This window comes from Canis lupus, chromosome 18 (genome assembly GCF_048164855.1).
Source record: "Canis lupus baileyi chromosome 18, mCanLup2.hap1, whole genome shotgun sequence".
In the NCBI taxonomy this organism is placed as follows: Eukaryota; Metazoa; Chordata; class Mammalia; order Carnivora; family Canidae; genus Canis; species Canis lupus.
The window spans coordinates 20,407,096-20,428,890 of record NC_132855.1 but is presented as its reverse complement, the minus strand read 5'-3'; the positions used below and the strand labels follow the sequence as shown (position 1 = coordinate 20,428,890).

The 21,795-nt window shown below is 43.2% G+C and overlaps 1 long non-coding RNA gene across 4 annotated transcripts in view; it reads left to right on the top strand.

Moving 5' to 3' along the window:
• Window positions 1–11,690, top strand: part of LOC140608791 (uncharacterized) — an 80,729-nt gene extending 69,039 nt beyond the window's left edge. For 3 of the 4 annotated variants that reach the window (XR_012010770.1, XR_012010777.1, XR_012010781.1), the window contains 2 exons: window positions 9,332–9,714; window positions 10,915–11,690. This is a non-coding gene — a long non-coding RNA (uncharacterized lncRNA). The remainder of the gene's footprint in view (window positions 1–9,331; window positions 9,715–10,914) is intronic. The other variant, XR_012010776.1, reaches the window with a different exon arrangement.
• Window positions 11,691–21,795: the final 10,105 nt, after the last annotated feature.

Here is a 21,795-nt window from a genome sequence, read left to right as displayed (position 1 = left end):
AGGATTTTGATTATATTAGGAGCTCTTATGCTTGTGCCCAGGGAGGCTCCATCTTTAAACTCTTGTCATTTCATGTTTACACAAAAATTATAATGGAAGAAAAAAGGCTCATAGTTTTCTGTATAAGCATTTCACATTTAAAAACTCTATCCATGTCCTATTGGGGTAATACAAGCCACGGTTTGCATTTGCTCCTTATTTCATCTCATGAAATGGGATAACAAATGTAAAGGGCCCAGCACTATCGATGGCACACAATAAGACACCTAGAAGTGTCTTTTTTCTTACCTTCTCCTTCTTTCGCTTCAATCTTATTGTCCCTGCTCCTTGTCAGAAGTCATATCATATCTGAAGAGAATCCAGAACTCCACATACCTGGGCTAGAGTCGGTTGGAACCAATGAATGGAACACTCTAGTGTTGGGCATCAGGCTCTCCCAGGCCCCGCTAGTTCCTGTGTGCATCATGGCTCTTCATTGTTGGCTTCAAGGAATCCACGTTCATGCAGTTTGCTCTTCCCCCACCCACTACAATTAATTCAACAAATGGAGTGTTGGCCCAGTCGAAGGAGAGATATGCCCATGATAACTTTTTTTTAAAAAAAAACATTTTATTTACTTATTTGAAAGAGGGTGGGAGAGAGAGAAAGACCGTGTAAGAGAGCACAAGCAGGGGGAGCGGGAGAAGCAGACTCCCTGTGGAGCAGGGAGCCCAATGTGGAGCTTGATCCCAGGACCCCGGGATCATGACCTGAGCTGAAGGCAGACACTTAACCAACTGAGCACCCAGGCGCCCGCACATAATAACTTTAATAATAATACTGTTGCCCGGCACTAGGTGATAATACTAAAACAATTAAAACCATTATTGGTATAGCTGATAGTTATTGAGCACTTATTAGATGCCAAACACATGTGCTAAATGTTTATACATATAGGATATACTTTTTTACTGAATGGCCCCAGTAAAGTAGGTTTTAATCTAGGAACATCTTAGCCTCCTTCAAAGACAGTCTGTCAGACATTGGACAATGTCAGATCTCTATCTCCCCTGGTCACTTTTAATTAAGAAAACAGGCCCAATTCAGGTCCAGTCTAGACTAAAGCAACACTTCCAACTCAGATAAGGTTAAACCTGCCTGGATCCCTAATGGCTTCCCAGTTCCCATCTGCAATCCCCATGAAGACCAGCTGTGCCTGACTTCATGAGCTGCCCCTGTAATTGTTCAATATCCTCCTCTCTTTATTTGAGCAAGCTGGCAAACTTACAGCCAACCTTCCCTGACTAGAAGAAGATGGGCAATAAATTCTCAGCAGAGCTTTTGAGTAACAAGACACTTTGGCTGCTGCAACCACACTGGCCTCCACCCAAGTGCTCTGGCAGTAATTGGCTGCCTTTTGCTACCTTTCTCCCTTGGAGAGCTCACGTGTGGTGGGGTCATGATTTTTTTTTTACATCTTTGTGGAAAGCGATGTTGGGGCTGAAGCTTCAAGTAGGCACCAAGAGAGAGGGTTTTTTGAGGAGGATATTTGGGGGAAAACTTCACCCTCAATCATGTGCTTTTGCCCTCTTACCTCCAGTGAGACAGGGTTACTGGGCAAATTTATGTCAGCCCCATGAAGCTCGGTTAATCTCTGGCCTTCTCTTGCACAGTCTGTTGGGGCCATGATTGCTGGATCTCACAGGCCCCTCTTTGTAAGTCCTTGGGGATGTGTCTCATTCCACCCCTCAACTGTGGGGTTCCTTATCACCTACGGTCTCCACCTTGGAGAGTCAATTGAGAGCTGACTTGACAGGATAAGTCCTCTCCCACATTCTGTTGCACAGACACTCTCTGACTTAATCCTCTCAACAGCCCTCTTAGGGAGACAGATTCCTGCCTCACAAACAAGGAACTGCAGGGAGATTGAATATCTTACCCTAGATCACATACTCAGCAATGCCATTACAGGATTAAAACCCACGCTGGTCTAATCCCCAAACCCGTTCTTCCCATGACAGCCTGGCAGAGAAGGGGGGAAAAAATCATAACATAAACCAGGCTGTGAGGGGTGAGCCTGCAAAGTTTGTGCCTCTGCGATGGCAAGTGCTCCCACAAAGCTGCAGGCAGGAGAAACACTTGGGAGGTTGATGGGATCTGGTCTCAGAGGCAAGATTGTGTGACATGCATGGAAAAATGGTGAGAAGTTTGGACTCTGCCAGAGATCGTCAGAGTTTTGAGCAGGGAAGTGATTCCCTCCTATCTCTGCTCCCGAGATTGTCCAGGTGGTAAGTTGGAGAAGAGGTGGAGGTGAGCGGGGCTGCAGTTAGAAGCATAATGCAGCCGTCTGAGGGACAAGGGGTAAGAGTCCAGGAGCCAGTACTAGTGGGGAGGGAGGAGGGGGAGGGACAGGTGCAGGAGAAAAAGTAGTGACCAGTGGGGACACACAGATGGAATCAAGACAGACAGAAAAGTAGCATGGGTGCTCTCCAAGGTGCCCTGGAAAAAAGCAGATCCACAGGCTTCCCTCGTGAGCCCAGCCCAACTGGCACACAAGACAGAGATGCTGAGCTCTGCAAAGGTAAGGTAAATGTTCAGCAAAACGCATTCCTGCCGCATTGGACATGTGTTTGTAATGGATTCCCAGGCTGCTAACGGCGCTGTTAGTGACCTGTGGGGAGTTCCGGTCTGTGGATGGGGCTACCTACAAATCTTGGCTGTCACTTGTAAAGTATGCAGAGTGAGCCCGGGCTCGCCCTTGTCTGTTCTTTTTAAAATCAGATGCTGGAGTCCTTAGAGTGTGTGTATGTGTGTGCGTGTGCACATGCGTGCACGTGTGTTGCCCAGGATCACGTCTGAATCACTTTCCCTCTGTGTGCAGCAGACCACCTTCCCTGCCCGAATCAGGTCGCCTTGTTACAGCCAGAAAACTCCACGTCAGGCATGAAGCTTTTCATTCTAAATCAGCCTTTGCTTCTAACTTAGTTCCACACAACCGTGTCCATTAATCAACATCTCATTCAGCCAGAGGTCCTTCCAGGCTTCGGTACCTTGGTGTGGGGGTGTCTGACTCGGGCTTCCAGATGAAGTCCACATTCCTGATGCCTCCAGCTCTTCATGATCTGCTCCCTTCCTGCCCTTCTAGATTCATCTTTTACCACTCAATGGTTCCCTTTCTTCTCAGCCTTTCTGAACTTGAAGTTCCCCCAACATGCTTCTTCACACCCAGGGGCAGGAGTCTGCTTTGTTCCTTCTGCTTGAGATGGCATTCAATGCCAGCATCATGCACACCCCATCCTTCCTCATCCCACATCAACTCACCCTTACTGTTCAGCAGAGGCTAGACCTCATCCAAGGAGCTGTCCCTCCCTCGCTGCTCTGAGTTTCCTTTCCTTCTGTGTTCCCATGGCATTGCCACAACATGTTCACACTGGATTTTAAAGTACTTCCCCCCACGTTATAAAAGACACTCAGATTTATTGTAGGCAATTGGGACAATTAAAAGATTTTAGACAAAAAGACTTAAAGGAGAAAAAAATCACATATAAGCCAACAACTTGGGGTTATAAGCCGTGTTAATATTTAAATGCATTTATTTCCAGCATTTTTTCTATACATATATTCATATACTTTTGCATACTCAGGAAAGGAAAAAAATCAAATGCTGCAAAAAACAACAGAGAATATTGGCTGACAATAGTTTAGTGAACGCAGTGTTTCTAGGTGACTGGTAACTTTAATAAATCATTCAGAAAGTTTAAAAATCAGATTGCAAGGGTTTTTTTTTTAGCATCAGCTTAACAAAAATACATGATAGAAATTGAATGCTTAAACAAATCTGTTTAAACAGTTTGTATTCTCTCTTTTTTTTTCATTTGGCATTTTATAACATTCTAAAACTTCTTTGAAAATGCATTGTTAGTCTATAATCCTCTGTTTCATGATTCTCACAATATTAGAGTGTTTGCTTACTTTTTGGTATTCCCTACAAGATTACAAGCGTTTTAAAGACAGATCCTATGAATTCTATCATTTTTTATCTAGTACCTAACACAGTCTGACTGTTTGGTTAGCATGTAATAAAATGAATGAATGAAAGATTACCTCACTCTTCCTGAATTCTTTACTCAGTCAACCAACCCCTATTTGTTATCTATGCTGAGTTGTCCAAGACTATGCTTGAGTCTATAGTTCTGGTGGATGCCAGAAGTCTCCACTAGCCACATAAGCCTGACCCTTCCGAGTGCTGGGAGTGCTGCTGGCAGGAAGCCCTTGGGGACTGCCTCTGAAAAGGAGCTGCTTTGTCCAAGGGCCACCCCCTTGGTGCCCTGTATCCAATGACTGGTCCATGGAAGTATAAAGCTCTGGCTCCCAGGCCCCAACTCTTTAGAGTTGTCCCAGCTTCAGAACGCCGCTTAGTGTCTGCTGAGGCTGCCACAAAGACCACATCACAAGTCATCTTCTCCCTTTGCCCAGACCTACTTCCTTTTCCTTCCTTGGGTGTCGACTCCAGCAGCACTCCTCTCCATCCCCAATAAACTTCCTGCACTTCCTCAGAGTCTGCTTCCTGGAGAATCCAACCTGCAACAGTAAGGACCTAGAAGATGAGTATACATAGCTCTAACTTGGTTTTATGCCTTTCCAGGTCATAGGTCATAAGCCTCTTGAACAGAGACCACATCTTACATGTGTCATGGCACTGGGCCTCCCCACAGTCCCTAGTACATAGAACATTCTCAGATATACCTTCCCTCCCATGGAAGGATGATAATGAATGGAGAGGTATGTGTGAATATGAGAAATTCTGAGTAAGCATCAGCTGAGTGCTGATGGATTAAGGGAATTAAAGGCGAGAATGGCCAATAGGTGGTTTCTGAGTTTCAAGTCTGAGAGACTGAGGGAAATGCTGCTGGGGGCAGTTAATTTTGTGGGAAATTGGTTTGAAAGTAGTTTAGGGCAAACAAGTTGCCTTCAAAGTATGTCAGAATCTTCAAGAGGAAATGTCTGATAGGCAGTAGTTGATATAAAACCAGGTCTTATGCATGAGACAGTATGGAAATATAGACTGAAGCACCATGGATTCACACTGAGGGAAGAATTGAAACTGTGAGAATAAGGAGAGTCTCAGAGGTATTTTTTTTCTTTTGAAGTTTAGAAACAGATCCATCAACTTACTGCTTCTCGATTAAAGACGGGGAGAAGAGGGGGAAGTCAAACATATAAGGAAGAGACTCTGTATGGTGTAGTGTCTCTAGAAACAAAAAGATAAAAATTTCAATAGTGATTTCCTTCAGTTAATTTGGCTCAGTCATATTAGAGCTGTGCATTGAGTTATCTGTTCCATGATGCAAGTACAGTATAGGACACACAGGCAGTGCAGGGAGCAGGACAAGACTTCAGGGAACATACATCCTCAGAGAGGAAGAAAACTAGTAAGAATGCTGGAAAAGAGGAATAGCCAATGGGCACTAAAAAGCCCTTGGAACTTAAATACATAATAATGGAGATTTTAAATGTAATAGAATTGACAGGTAATTGGTGAACTCTTCCAGAAAACAGAATAGGCAAAAATGTAGAGAAGCGAAAGTGGAGAATGAATTCAGCAAGTCTAATTTCTGAAAGATAGGACAGATAAAACAGACCAGGGAATTATCTAAAAAATTATACAAGAAAATGTTCCTGAAGGGTGTGAGTTTTCAGTGTGAATGGATCCAACAAAGGCCCAGCACAATGAATGAAAATTACCCACAGCAAAGCAGGTCATAATATTTTAGTTTTAAGGATAAAGAATAAAAACTCAGAGAAAGCCAGGGTGGGGGTGGGGGTGCGAGGGTACGAGTGGAGAGAACAGTCACATGCAGAACCAGAATGGTATCAGACTCAGTAGCAATACGAGAAGTTAGAAGACCATGGAATAATGTCTTGAGGTCCTAAGGGAAAATACTTTCCAAACAAGAGTCTCATACCTAGCTAAGCTTTCAACCAAAAATGAAGGGAAAAGAAAGATAAGATCTCAGAATGTGTCTTCCAGGTATTACTTTTCAGAAAGTTACTCGAGAAGATGCTCCACCAAAACAAGGTAGAGGTTTTGGCTCCACCAAAACAAGCAAGACACGAAGTTAACAACAACCATAACAACAAACACACAAAAATTAGAGGATCCAGGGTGCCTGTGTGGTGTAATCGGTTGAGCATTCAACTCTTGGTTTCCGCTCAGGTCATGATCTCATGGGTTATGGGATAGAGCCCCGAGTTGGCCTCCGTGCTCAGTGGGGAGTCTGCTTGAAGACTCTCTCCCTCTGCCCTTCCCCCTGCCTGTGCACTCTCTCTTGCTCTATCTCAAATAAATAAATCTTAAACAAAATAAATTAGAGGATCCCATAGGGTAGAGAAGAAAAAAATTCCAGTGATGATTAAGGTGGAGAAATATGAGAGCTGAATTCTGATCTCCCATAGCAGGAAGTTAATGAGCAATATCTAGACCTGAAAAATAAATAGCAGTATAATATTTTTATTTAGAAATGTGAAGGAAATAATGGGAGAAACAGCTAAAGAGATGAAAGGAATTTCCTGGAATCTCATGGAAGCAGGAATTGGGGGAGGGGGTTGGTTGGGAAAGAATTGCTGTTTTTCTTTAGAGCTCTTGTAGTAGTAGTTGACTTTTAAACTAAGCATGTTTCATACAAATAAAATTTAAATAGGCAAAAATCCATTAATATGCCAGAAATCATTTGTAAATTGTGTGTAAAAACAGCCCCCATACCAATGTTATTAGAAGTAGTATTTCAGAGGAGAAAGTAAGCCCCTCTGAAATCAAATGTCTTTCTTCTTCTGCAAATGGTTTTTGAGCAAATTCTTGGGAGCCCATCAATCTGCCAATTAGAAGAAAATGTAAGAGTAACAGCAGGAATCATGACTGCAAGGAAACAGTTACCATCCTATAAAATTATGGCCTTTACCAAATTAGAATAAACCTGTCAAGACAATGTTTAACTATCTTTATGTAAAAATCAAAATGGTCTGACTTCAACTGTCAAACAGACTCTTTCAACTTGTCTGTAACAAAGTGCTCCCTGAGTAAGTCATATATTTCAAGTTGCTTTTGCAGTCTAGGGGGATGCAGCTGGCGGGCCCATGAATCCAGAGGGGCGGCCTTCCTTATGGCTGCCTCCGGTGTGCTGCACATTGGCTGGCTCATTTAGTTGGCCTGGCAGTTTCGGCAGACTGGGGGGATGTCACTCCTGCAGAAAAACTATGAAGTAAAATATCATTGCACCTACCTCACTGATCAATAAAACAAAATAAAAAATCTAGCTCTTCCATTTGGATGAGAGGCAATTTTCTGTGGCTTCTCACATTTGCTAGAACTTTACAAATATGTATCCTCCAAACCACCGGATGAGACAAATCGGTACAATACTAGTTATTTTTATGTGCTGCTCCATCCTTTATACAAAGTATCTCAGATCACTTTAAAGTGAGAGAGCAGAATGGAGAGGGTGATTTATAGAGCCAGGGACAAGGCTCATGCTGCAGAAGTAGGGAATGGTTCACTAAGGATTCTGGGAAAGGAAGGGTGGCTGAGAGGCCGACTACGTGTGCAGCACCTTGCAGGGATGGGGGAGAATTGTAGTGGGGGTCACAACTTCAGTCTTGGAGCTGAGGAGCTCATCATGAAGGGCTGATCAGAACTAGAAGATAGATGGACACCAAAAAAAAAAAAAAGTTGGAATGCCTATAAATCTCTCTGCAGTCCTTTCTTTTTTAAAAGAACTTCATTGAGATATAATTCACATGCCATACAATTTACCCACTTAAAACGTAAAGTTCGGGGCACCTGGGTGGCTCAGTGGTTGAGCATCTCAGGTCCTGATCCTGGGATCTGGGATCAAGTCCCCATATCGGGCTCCCTGCATAGAGCCTGCTTCCCCCTCTGCCTGTGTCTCTGCCTCTCTCTCTCTCTCTCTCTCTGTCTCTCATGAATAAATAAATAAAATTTTTTTAAAAAACTTAAAGCTCAGTGGTTTTCAGTATATTTACAGAGTTCCACGATCATCAATCAATTTTAGAACATTTCACCACCCCTCAGTAAAATCCATACCCTTCGTGGCCACCCCCCTTTGCCCTCCCCACCTGACACACAGCCCTAGGCAAACAGCAGCCTACCTTCCGTCTCTATGGATTTGTCTTTTCTGAATGTTTCATAGAAACAAAATCATACAGTACATGGTCTTCTGTCTTTTGTCTTCTTTCATTCAGCATAATGCTTTCGACATTTGTTTAGATTGTGGCATGTATCAGTACTTCATTCCTTTTAGGGGCAGAATAATATTCCATTACATGCATATACCACATTTGGCTTATCCATTCATGGATATGTGGATTGTTTCCACTTTGTGGTCATTAACACTGTAGTGAACATTTATGTACGAGTTTTAATGTCAACATAACTTTTCAATTCTCTTGGATATACATCTCAGAGAGCAATTTCTAGGTCCCGTGATAAGCCTATGTTAAACATTTTTGAGGACCTGCCAAACTGTTTTCAAATTATCACTTTACATTTCCATCAGTAGTGTATGATGTTTCCAATTTTTCCATATCCCCCCAACACTTGTTATTACCTTTTTTATTATAGCCACCCTAATGGGTGTGAAGTGGTGTCTCATTGTCTCATTAATTTCTCATCTTTAATTTTGTCCCTACACTCTCATGATATATAGGCTTTAATGGCCAGTTGGCTGTTGTATTAAAATTCCAAAATGGGAAGGAAAGGATTGATAAAGAACTCTTGAACTTTGGTGCACATTTTAAAAATATTTTATTTATGTATGTATGTCTGTATGTATGTATGTATTTATTTATTTATTTGAGAAAGAGAGCTTGCATAAGGGGAGTGGAGGCCAGGAGTAGAAAGACAAGTGGACTCCACACTAAGCGCAGAGCCTGACATGGGGCTTGATCCCACAACCCTGAGGTCATGACCTGAGCTGAAATCAAGAGTCAACACTCAACCAACTGAACCACCCAGGTGCCCGTTGGTGTATATTTAAAATAGTCCACAGAACCCAAGACTTGGAGGAAAAATTACCCCAATACTTGGAAGGGATAAACAGAGATATTAAATAAACTATATGTTATTACTATTAGTTACGCATTATTACTTATGGAGGATATATATAACACCAAAGACTGGGCCAAGTGCCTTAAAGGAAATTAAAAACACACAGGCTCCTTACCACCAATGATTTACAGAATTCTAGACCTCACTGTGATGGCAATAATACTGTTTGTACACAACTTTACAGATCATAAAGGATTTTGATATCTTAATTCTGTTTTTCCCCCCCAGGAGCCAAGAGTTACAACAGCCAGGGGCTCTGTGACCCCTCTACTCCAACAAGACAAGGATCAAAGTGGACATGACATGGAGCAGAGTGGCAGGGGGAACCTCTCTGGCAGGGCGAAGCTGGGGAGCTGCACAGTATAGGGAGTGTGAAGAGCCAAGAAGGACTGGTAGCCTGGGAAGGCAGTCCACTGCCAAGGTGTCCCAATGCCATGGGCAGGAGAAACATTTGGGTACAGAGACACACACTAGAGGCTTTAGTTGCCCACCCAGACCACAGAAGACTGGGGACCAAACAGTTGGGTGCCTGGCACCACTTGGAATGACATCGTGGGATGCCACTGGTTTTACTGAGCCACCTCCACTCCTCTAGCAATACTGACCCATTTGTGAGTTTTTCATATGTGCCGCCCCTTCTTACATCTGTGTGCTTTTTCTTTTTCTTTTTTTTTTTTCCTGTGTGCTTTTTCTATAAGATGTTTTCTGAAATACTCTCCTCCAATTCCCATACCACAATGCCAAAAGTGTCATCCTTCAGGACAGTGTCCCTTGCTTATTAGAAACCTATGCCCTCTCACCACTGCTCAGAGGAGGGCAGCCAAATGCAGCATTCAATGCCTTTTCCAATCTGCCCCAACCCACCTCTCCCAGCTCCTCTGCTGCTCCTTCCCGTGGCATCTGCCCTTCTCCTGTAAATACTCTACAAAGCCTTCCCTGACTCTCTTAGGCAAAATGATTGCCCTTTGGCCTGTGTTTCCTCATCCCTTGCTTTACACCAGCATTGCCCTCATCACTGCTTAGCGTGTTAAATACACAGGTGTGTACATTTCAGTTCCTCTGACTGGGAAGGGCAGGCAGGGGCTCTGTCTCATTTATCTTTGTATCAATAGCACTGGAGTGGGTTATCCAAGTGGAAATGCCCAAAAGGTGATGTATGAATGGATGGACTAATGAATAAATGAATTTGTACAAAATGCCAGACCAATTTGGCAATATTTAGAAAAATATTGCCTTGGACAAATGTTATAGCTAAGAGTTCATCCCAACATCAGACCAGAACAATTGGCAAATTATGCTGCTGCTTACAACGTTGTTCTCAAGGAGACCTATTTAAGCCTGCTTTGATTAGAGCTCTCTTTTGATTAGAGGTTGTAAAAGATATAGAAGTTTTAGTCAACCAAAAATGCAATTGGGACAAACTATAAATGAAAAAGTGAAATGCAAACGTGCTCTTATTTACCAATGGTCATCACTAGTGGTGAGCTAGAAGTGCAAACAGAAGCATAGGTCCTGAATCTAATTATTCTCCGTAGCAGTAAGATAACTTCTTTAAAAAGGAGGGGATGGTGCTGGCCTCTGAGCTGATTTCCAAGAAATGCAGTAGACTTATGCATTTGTGAGACAAGTGTGCAATGTCAGAGCTACATTTTGTGGTACATCGTGTCCTCAGCAGGCAAATTGATGTCCACAGGGACACCACTTAAGTGAGTTGCACAGGGCTGCAAATGCTTTGCCACAGCTCTCCTCAACAGGTGCAGTCTACAGCCTCTCACCTTGAGTCTGGCCCTGTGACTTTCTTCCTCCCACAGGATAAGAAAAGCCACACTGTGACATCCAAGGCTGAGACTTAAGACATCTGTAGTTTCTGCTCTTGGGCGCTAGAAATGCTACGATCTAGACTATGCTATGAGAAGCTCAAGCCGTGGGGAAAGACCAAATGGAGGAGAACTAAGGTACTCTGGCTGACAGCCCTGTGGAACCTCCAGTCCAGAGCCAATGCTGGCTGCCAGCCACGTTGGTGAGCCCACTTAACAGTGCCATCTTAGCGAAGCCCCTGCTGGACTGCAGCCCCATCAAACACCATGTGGAGCAGAAGAACCTTCCAGGTGAGCCCAGTCGACCCATAAAATCATGAAACGCAATGAACAGTCGTTGTTATTTGAAGCCACTGAATTTCTCAGTGTGGTTTGTTATACAGCATTGGATCAGCAAAACACTCCCTGATTTGGAACAAGGCAGCCTGTATTTACTGGAAAGTGAAACCAATTCAAAATTCTGCTCATCCTCAGGAATACCAAAGTGGACAGAAATAAGACTTTCTGCCTCCCAGGCAATTCCCAAGAGAAACAGCTTAGCTGGCTGTGGAAGAATTAATAAGAACAATGCAGTAAAGTGAGATGAAGTGTGCTATGTCAGCAGTGTCACTGGCCAAGTGTGCAAAAACCATCGTGCCATTAAAGTAAGCAATTCAATTACTACAATATGTACAAAGCGAAATAATCAACCTGCAGTTTGATGAGAAGAGTGTATAAAATCAGTAGCTATAAAGAATGCGGTGGAACCAATAAAGTTTATGAAAATGGAATTAGTTGTGTGTGAATGTGGGTAACAAATGCACAACATGTTCTGTACCTAGGAGACGAAGGGAGAGCCGTCTGTGTTCTGATCCTCAAAGTAAAGGGTTAACAAATACCTATCTACTCCTTGATTTCTTTTGATTACATCCAAGACTGTTGTATTTATTCTACTTCCCAGGTTCTGCTTGCGCCCAGGCATTTGTCACTTGTCCGTTTTCTCCACCCAGGGGACCCCTACTGATCAGTGTCCAGGTTGTGCCACCACTGTGAAGCCTTCCTTTATTTCTCCTACCAATAATGAATCACTTTCCTCACTGCATCCCAGTGGTGATTCTTGAAAATTGTCAAAATAGCACATCCCTAGTTTCAGTTTCTGGTTCCATGCACTGACTGGGGGGCAGAACCATGTCTTACTCAGTTTGGTGGGCCTGTAATAGGTAAGACATGGTCCTGAGTGTATAGAAAGGCTACGTAGTGGGTATTCTGATCAAATGGACAAATAGATGGCTATATAGAAAGAAGGTTAAATGCATGGGTGTGTGGAGTCCCCTTAAATTGTGACCTATGGGAAATCCCAAGAGCTGGAAGGATAAGAAAGGAAAGATTAAATACTGGCTTGAGAATTTCTCTACCAGAAGGGCGTGAGCATGGGAGGATAGTCAGAAGGAGAGGTTGGAGAGTCTGCTTTGAAGAACATATTCTTTTAATTTACATTTCATGTTTATTTGGGGTGGATCTGGAGGCAGTGTTTGAGTCTATGAATTGGACAGGCCACCCCTTGGTAAGGCCACAACAAAAGTTACTTGCGAAGTAAGTTTGATTGATTCTTGAAAACTTACTATTGGTGACAATAACTCAAGCATCCAACGAAGGTTCCTGGGGCTGTGCAGAAAATTACCTGATTGTGGTTTGAAACTCTACCCCTAAGGCAATGGCAAGAAAGCATTAAGATTTCACAACACTAGGTCTGGAGATCTCTGGAGATGGGGTCTTTGCCCTCTGGAGCAGTGTTTCTCAGCCTTGCCTGGCCTCCATTCTTTGAAGATATTGCTTTGATTGATGTGAGGAAGGAGCCCTCAGTATTTTCTAAAATCTTCCCTGATGTTTCTAATGAGTGGTCAGGATTAGGAACCATTCATTGCTCTAGAAGCTTACATTGGATCCAGATACAATGACAAGGACCACTGTGTACAGGACACTCTGGCAACAGAATAAAAACATTGTCTGCATATGAAAAGAGCCACATTGTATATACATTAATTCAGTGGACATTTATTGAGTGCCTACGAGTGCCAGGCGTCCTGCCAGGGGCTGGGATACGGTGATGTACAGTGCTCACTGTCACAGAGTTTATAGAAGTCTAATTAGAGTATCAGACATTAAATAATAAACACAAATGTAATTACAAATTGTGATAAGTGCTATGGGGGAAAGGACAAGATGCTATGATACAGAATAATCCAATTTAGGTGGAGTAGGACAGGAAAGGAAAGCTCAGAGTTAAATCCCATTTAGGTCAAGACTTAAGAATACAATTCAGGGGGTGCCTGGGTGGCTCAATTGGTTAAGCATCTGACTTCAGCTCAGGTCATGATCTCAGGGTCCTGGGATGGAGGCTCTGCACTCAGTGGGGAGTCTGCTTGTCCCTTTCCCTCTCCCTCTGCCCTCTCTTTCATATAAATAAATATATATATATATATATATATTTTTTTTTTTTTAGAGAATACAATCCAATGGTACTTATTTGAGGAGTTGGAAGTTAGCATTAGGTTGAATCACATGAAATTGCTGAGATTGAACCGTTTGTAACCTAAAAAATGGTGATTCCATATCATTCAACCAGACAGCTGAGTGTGAGCAGGGGCTCAGAGCGGGAATGGATGGCTGCAAGATCCGAGGCATCTGCAGCAAAGGGAATAAAACTTGCAACTCTATATTACAAAAGTAGCACTAGAATCTGAGTAGTATATTTAATGTTTATGGTATCTTTTTTCTTTTAAATACTCATGCTTCTAAGGATGCCTGGGTAGCTCAGTGGTTGAGTGTCTGTCTGCCTTTGGTTCAGGGCCTGATCCTGGAGTCCCGGGATCGAGTCCTGCATCAGGCTCCCTGCATGGAGCCTGCTTCTCCTCCCTCTGCCTATGTCTCTGCCTCTCTCTCTCTTTGTGTCTCTTGTGAATAAATAAAATCTTAAAAAAAAAAAAAAACTCATGCTTCTCAAATCATTGAATCGATGTTTAGAGAAAAACCTGAACTTCCATTGTCTCCCTTTCTTCTAAAATAGAGGGGAGAGGGGCTGTTGGTTCTTGGGGGCTTTGCATTTCTGAATGAAGCAGCCAGTCCCATCACCATGTGATCACACAGCACTGGATATGAAGTGTGCACGTGTCTTATCTAGTTAATTTGACTGCATAACAAACCACCTCAAACTTAATGGTGTAAAACAACAACCATTTATTATGCTTGTGGATTCCAGAAATCACTCATTAGAAAAAGCACAGTGTGTGTGCGTGGGGTGGTGGTGTGGGGGTGTTCTTCTCTGTTCTATCATGTCTGGAGCCACAGCTGGGGAGAACTGGATTGCTAGGGGCTGGAATAGCTGGAATTGGAGGTTCAGCTTCCCAAATGGGTTCTTCCCTGGCTTGTCTGGTGCTTGTCTGGGGAAAAATGGAAGGATGGCTCAGCTGGAACTTCGAGCTGGATCCCCCTCATTGATTGTGCTTCTCATAGCCTGGTGGCTAGATTCTGAGAGGAAGTGTCCCAAGAGGGGGCCTTTGGAGAGTGAACATTCTGAGAAGATTAGGCTGTAGCTATGTGGCCTGACCCTATTTCAGAAGCCACATTGTATCCCTGCTGCCATACTCTATTGAAAGACCCAATCGTGGGCTCACCAACATCCAAGGAGGAGGGGGACAAAAATCCTTCTTAATGGGGAGGGCGTCAAGGTCACATTGCAAGAGAGCATGGGGAGTAGGAGACATGACTGCATTCATCTTTGAAAAATGTAATCTGCCACAAAGAGATCAGACACTAACACCTAGAGAAATTTCATGAAGGAGCTAAGTAATAGATTTGCACAGCATTTTTGTATCTGTGCAAAGTGAAGGGGAGGGCAAGCGTACCCTGGTTACAAAACTGAAGGTACTTCACCCAAAGTTTTCCAAAAACAACCCTTCTCTTGCCATAGTGTGCAGAGAAATGTGGGGTCTTCCCGACAGGAAGGAGAAGGAGACATGCACACTCAGTTTGCAGAGACAGAGGCCTTCTGTTGGCAAAGCCAGAATTTTACAGATCACAGTACAGGGAAAGCGAGGTTTCCAAAGAAATACAAGGCCAAAGAAATATAAGTTTGGAAAGACTATTCCTAGAGCCATTTGTAAAAGCAGTATCTGAGTTTTAGACACCTGAAGCAAGAAGCAGATGTCAAGATTTAAGACACCTTAGAAACAAAAGCAGAAATAAACTACTGGGACTGCATCAAACTAAAAAGTTTTGCACAGAGAAGGAAATCATCAACAAAAGGGCATGGCAACCTGCTGAATGGAAGAAGATATTGGCAAGTGATACATCCAATGAGGGGTTACTATCCAAAATACATAAAGAACTCCTACAACTCAATACCAAAAAAAAGAAGAAAAATCCACTTAAAAATGGACAGAGGTGGGGATCCCTGGGTGGCTCAGTGGTTTGGCGCCTGTCTTTGGCCCAGGGCATGATCCTGGAGTCCCGGGATCAAGTTCCACATCGGGCTCCCTGCATGGAGCCTGCTTCTCCTTCTGCCTGTGTCTCTGCCTCTCTCTGTCTCCCATGAATAAATAAATAAAATATTTTCTAAATAAATAAATAAATAAATAAATAAATAAATAAATAGGACAGAGGACATGAATAGACATTTTTCAAAAGACAATATGGCCTCTCTCCTTCAGCCACCTAAGACGCCTAAAGGAAGGAAGGTGATGGGTTAAACGGGGGCCCCAGCCCCTGCTCTTGTGAAGAAGCAGAAGGCCAAAAGGGTGGTCAATCCCATTTAAGAAAATCCCTAAGGATTTTGGCATCACACAGGACATCCAGCCCAAAAGGACCTCACCCGCTTTGTCAGATGGCCCCATTGCATCCGGCTGCAACAGCAAAAGGCTAATCTCTATAAACGTCTAAATGTGCCTCCCTTGATTAACCAGTTCACCCAGGCCTTGGACCACCAAACAGCTACTCAGCTGCTTAAGCTGGCCCACAAGTACAGACCAGAGACAAAACAAGAGAAGAAGCAGAGATTGTTGGTCCAGACTGAGAAGAAAGCTGAGGGCAAAGGGTATGTCCCCACTAAAAGGCCACCTGTCCTTCAAGCTGGGGTTAACATGGTCACTACCCTGCTGGAAAACAAGAAAGCTCAGCCGGTAGTGATCACATATGATATGGATCCCACTGAGCTGGCTGTCTTCCTGCCTACCCCATGTCATAAGGTGGGGTGTCCCTATTGCATTGTCAAGGGGAAGGCCAGGCAACATGTGTTGGCAAGGATTTGGGGGGACCCCTCGTGCACTGTTGGTGAGAATATAAATTGGGGTAGTCACTGTGGAAAACAGTATGGAGGTTCCTCAAAAAACTAAAAGTAGAAATAGATACTATTCAGTAATTCTACTGCTGGGTATTTACCCAAAGAAAAAAATTAATTCAAAAAGATACATGTACCCCTATGTTTATCACTGCATTATTTATAATAGCCAAGGTATGGAAGCAACCCAAGTGTCCATCAGAAGATGAATGGATAAGGAAGATGTGGGGTGTGTGTGTGTGTGTACATACACAATGGAATATTACTCAGCCATAAAGAAGTATGAGATCTTGCCCTGTGCGACAACGTGGATGGACCTAGAGAGTATTATGCTAAGTGAAATAAGTCAGACTGAGAAAGAAAAATACCATATGATTTCACTCCTGTGCAGAATCTAAGAAACAAGATTAATGAATCAGCAGAAGGCAGAATCAGACTTATAAATACAGAGAAAAATAGATGGTTGCCAGAGGGAAGGGCGGGAGGATGGGTGAAATAGGTGAAGGGGATTAAAAGATACAAACTTCCAGTTGTATGATAAACAAGCCATGGGGATGAAAAGTACAGCATTGGGAATATAGTCAATAATATTATAATAACTGTATGATGACAGATGGTAACACATATCATGGCGAGCGCTGCAAAATGCATAGAACTGCTGACTCACTGTGATGTACACCTGAAACTAATATAACATTGTCTGTCTCTATACTTTAATACAAATAAAGGAAGGAAGGGAGGGAGGGAGAAAGAAAAAAAGAAGATGACTTTTTTTTTTAAAGAGCATATGCCTTTCGACCCAGCAATCTAATGTTAACTCAGAGGGACAATCGCAGATACATGAAATTTACCCAAAGAAATATGCACAAGGATATTCTCTGCAGTTTGTTCATATTGCAGAAGATTAGGAACAACACAGCTGCCCGTCAGTGGGGGATTGGTTAAATTACTATACAGCAAATGAGGTAGGTGATTCTGATGTGGGACAAGCTCCAAGTAATTGAGTGAAAAAAATATCAATATGCACAGTGTTTATTGGTAGCACCTCTTCAGGTTTGAAAAGGATACCCACAGACACACCACGTGCCCACACGCAGACATACATGCTGGTATGTATGTAGACTAACTCTGATAGGCTGCAGAAAACCTGGTCACTGTGGTGACTGTGGTTGCCCCTTGTACAGGGGAAGCAAAGGCCATAGGGGTAGGTGGTGGGGGCAGGGGAAGGGAGCCTGCTTTTCATGCACACTCACCTGGAAGTTTTTTATTTATTTATTTATTTATTTATTTATTTATTTATTTATTATTTATTTATTTATTTATTTATGGCATTTTATTTGTAACTTTATTATTATAACTTTATTTACTTATTTTGCCATGGGTTTATTTGCTTTTTTTTTTTTAAGATTTTATTTACTTATTCATGAGAGAGACAGAGAGAGAGAGAGAGAGAGAGAGAGGCAGAGACACAAGCAGATGGAGAAGCAGGCTCCATGCAGGGAACCCGACGTGGGACTCCATCCCAAGACTCCGGGATCACACCCTGAGCTGAAGGCAGATGCTCAACCGCTGAGCCACCCAGGCGTCCCATCACCTGGACATTTTTAGTTTCTAGCTACGAGCATGCATTACTCAGAAAAAAATAGTTAATTAAAAACCCAATACAGTAAATTGGGTAAATACAGTAAATACACAGCAGAGAAAACATGCTACATACAATCCAGTGATACATTTGGGGGCTGAAGGGATCATGTGAGCACCTTCTTAAAAATTTACTGTACAGAGATCACATCTCTAATGATTATGTAGTTAAGATTCCTGGGCACGTGGAGGAAATTGGGAGGGAAGGTGGACTTACAGGGTGGACATTACGTTGGCTTTGCTTAGCCAGGGCCTCTCTTTGGGTGCCTTTGCCAACCACCACATCAAAGAACGTCCTCGCTCCTGCCACCTGGCAAACTGGATGGGAATTTTAAGAGGCAGAGCATCAAACTATGACTTGTCCCACTCCTTCTTTTCCAGGATGTCAGTTACTACGATATTTTTAGCAAAATAGGACTAGGTTAAGGATGCAGAGAGAGAAAGGAGACAGAAAGTGGTCGGGGGATGATTGGCAAATGTTTGCAAAGCGAAGGCCTTGACTGGAGAGCAGAAGTTTCCAAGTGTCCCCCAGAAGCACAGACCACGCTCCACCACCACCCCAACCCTCCCTGTTGCCCCTGAAGGGGAAGAAGCCACCCCTGTACTGCAGGAGGCTCTGTGAGCACCATCCTCTGGACGCTGCCTAGTTTAAGGGGAGCCTGGCCCCCAGAGCCAAGCGGAGATGGCCAGCCTTCCCGTGGGCCTCCACGGCCTCCACCACACTGCATCCTGACTGATGGCCCATCAGCATGTGAGCAGGGCTCTGGGTGTGCCCCGTGATGACGCCCCAGCCCTGGACCCCCTTCCACTTCCACGCACTCTGACAGGCTGAGTCAGCAGCCCCACAGCACAGGGGCAGTATCCCCACGGAAGGCTGGTCGCCTAAAGGACAGGGATTAGACCCTGACTCAGGCGAAGTTACAAGCACCAGCCTCTAAATCCTAGTGTGTGGAGCTCGGTGGAGGGAGGAGTTCCCTAATCTGAAATCCTGTGGATCAATAAATGTATTCCAACTCGGTGCCACATAATTATTTTCAGGCTTCCCACATAGGTCAAGATAACCACAACAGTACACGTGTTTGAGCCAGAGAAAATCAGGGGAAAAAGACCTGAACAGCAGGGCACTAAATAGTTGATAAAATCCACCTCCTCAGATTTCTTTGGCGCCTGGTTTCATCTGGTTTGATGCTCACATGGTCTGGGAGGCCTACCGATGCCTGTGTGCCTGTCTTCCCTGTGAACCCCACTTCATGCTTGGAATCAGATATGGCATATGTGCCCAGAGGGAACACATCTGCCTCAAAGATTCTTTTAAAAGACGTTTTTAAAAGGAAGATTTTTTTCCTTTTAATAAGAAGCTTGTTAATATATATATCATATATTATATATTATATATATGTAAAGGAAGCTTGTAATTTTTACTTGACCCCTAATTACCATGGAGGTCCACCCAGGCAACAGTTCCCCTAGCCTCAGGAGTGTGAATGAGACCTAATTTTCCAGCACTTTCTGTGTGCCAGGTCCCTGCTAGGTGGGTGAAGGGCCCCGTGTCACCTAATGCAACATCCTCAGAGGTGTACTCTAAGCCTTAGCCCTATTTGACAGAGGAGACAGGTTTGAAGAGAAAAAGCAAATCACCTAAAGTCACCTGGGCAGTGTGACTGTGGCTCACAAACCTCAGGTCCTCTTATTAAAGAAAAACAGAAACCGACAGGTTAGAAATCCAAGATTCCATTTCTTGATCCCCAAAGCCTTGCTTTTGAATTCAGAGACAAGTCGTTCCCCACTCCCCAATCCAAACCCCACAGAGGGGTGCAGATCAGGGACACAATCCGCAGGGAGGCCGCCTGCCTCTGCTTCCTCCACCGGCCTTCCACGAGTCTCTAAGGAGGCCCCTGCCTGCTTCTGCAAGAGTATTCCTGGAGTCTTGACACATCTTTGCTTTGAAGTCCCTGGAGGGAGAGAAAGGCGCCCTAGACTTCTTTCTTTCTTCTTCACCTTGGAAGGGGCTCCCATCCACCGTCTCCACTCCCTCCCCTTTTCCTAAGCCAAAGGAAAGGCAGGCTTTGCAATCCCTTTAATTAACAGTTTGTTTTTATTTTTCAATATTTGGTGGTCGATTTAGTTGACGGTCCTCGGGGAATTTATGCGGATTAAATAAAAGCAGCTGGAAAGTGGAGAATGTTTCTGCGGAGTTTCTTTCCTCTCTCTCTTTAATTGGTAGCAGCACAATCTGTAACAAGGTGAGTCTAATTCCATTCTGCTGAGAGAGGAAGAAAGTTTCATCTTTATTATCCTTCCAAGAACATCTAGCAAATTGGCAGGGTTGGAGTTCTTTTCTTAATAAAACGAAAAGGAGAAAAACCCCAATTTCTGTCTGTTTCTGAGGAACCACCAAGTGTGGGGGGTCAAATGAGGACACAGATGTGTCTCCTTCATCAAACCGTCGCCTTGTTCCAGAGCCTGGATGCTGCTACCTGCTTTACCCAGTCCCGCAGAGGTGGGCTGCCCGGCGTGCAGCCAGTCTGTCACCAGCTTGCTCCTGCTCCATTGGCCTTCTCCCCTCCAGCCACCCTCAGACACCTGCTGGGGCCAGTGGGTCTCTGCTTCACATCAGCTGTTCCCTTGACCTCTAGACCAGTCAGTTACCTGCTTTTGAGGCCTCCCTTGAGCAAGCCTCACCTCCTCCATGAAGCTCTCCCTGACTAACACAGATTCCTAAGATTACTTCCTTTCTGTGAATTCCACACAATCCTCCACCGTTGGGTATAATTCTCCGAGTGTGACCACAGCAGCATGGACAGCAAGCTTCAAGCTGTCATAGACAGTGCACACACTCTTAAGCCTATTTTTATATATCCCCAATACTTTTATACTGCTCAGTTAAAAAGCAGCTAGATACAGCCTTAATGGAAGGCAATTGGGTGATATGAATCAAAAAACTTAATATTTTGTCAGCTTTTTGACCCACCAATTATACCTCTAAGAATATATCATCAGGAAAAAATCATATATGAAGGAATGCTTATTAGAGGTATTTATTACTTCTAAAAATTGGAAACCATCCAAATGTCCAACAATAGGAAAATAAATTATGGAGCAGTTATACCATGCACTATTCTACAGCCATTACAAATATTATATTATAATATTTAATGACAGAGAAAGCCATTCAGGTTATATTGTTAAGTTTTTTAAAAACGGGCTTCAAATTAATGGCAAATTTATTTTTAATCATGTAGCTGTAGTCCAGAAGAGCTGGAAAAGGAAATAGACAAGTCATAAAATTAAAATGCAGAGATTCCTTGATGATCCCTTCTTTAAATGTTAGATGAAAAAAATTTTAAATACAGATAACCAAAGGAAAGTAAAAATTAACCAGGTTGCTTTTACCTACATGCAATCACAATTAACATTTTGGTGAACACTTCCTATATTTTTTCTATGTGTGTGTGTGTGTATACACATGGGGGTGAACACTATTTCTATAGGCATTTCCCTAGAGACTGCAATACATATCTTTGATTTATCAAAGCTAATGTTGCTTTGTATTTTTACCCTCTTTGGAAAATACAAAAAGTTAGTACATTAATTTATCCCTCCTCCCCCAGTTTTCCTGAACTTACAGGACATTGTTGTTATGCACTTTAATTCTATACATATTACAAATTTCACAAAGTATCATAATCAGTATTTATGTTCCCTACATATTTATACTTCTATTGCCCTTATTTCTTATTACCACTGGTCTTTATTCCTTTCTTCATCTCTTATTTCCATCTGTGATCATGTTCCTTCTCTGTAAAGAACACTCTTTAGTATTTCCTTTAGTACGTGCCTGAGGGTGACACATCTATTAATTCTTGGCTGATAAGTTTTTATTTCACCTTCATTTTACCACAGGATATATTCACTGAGAA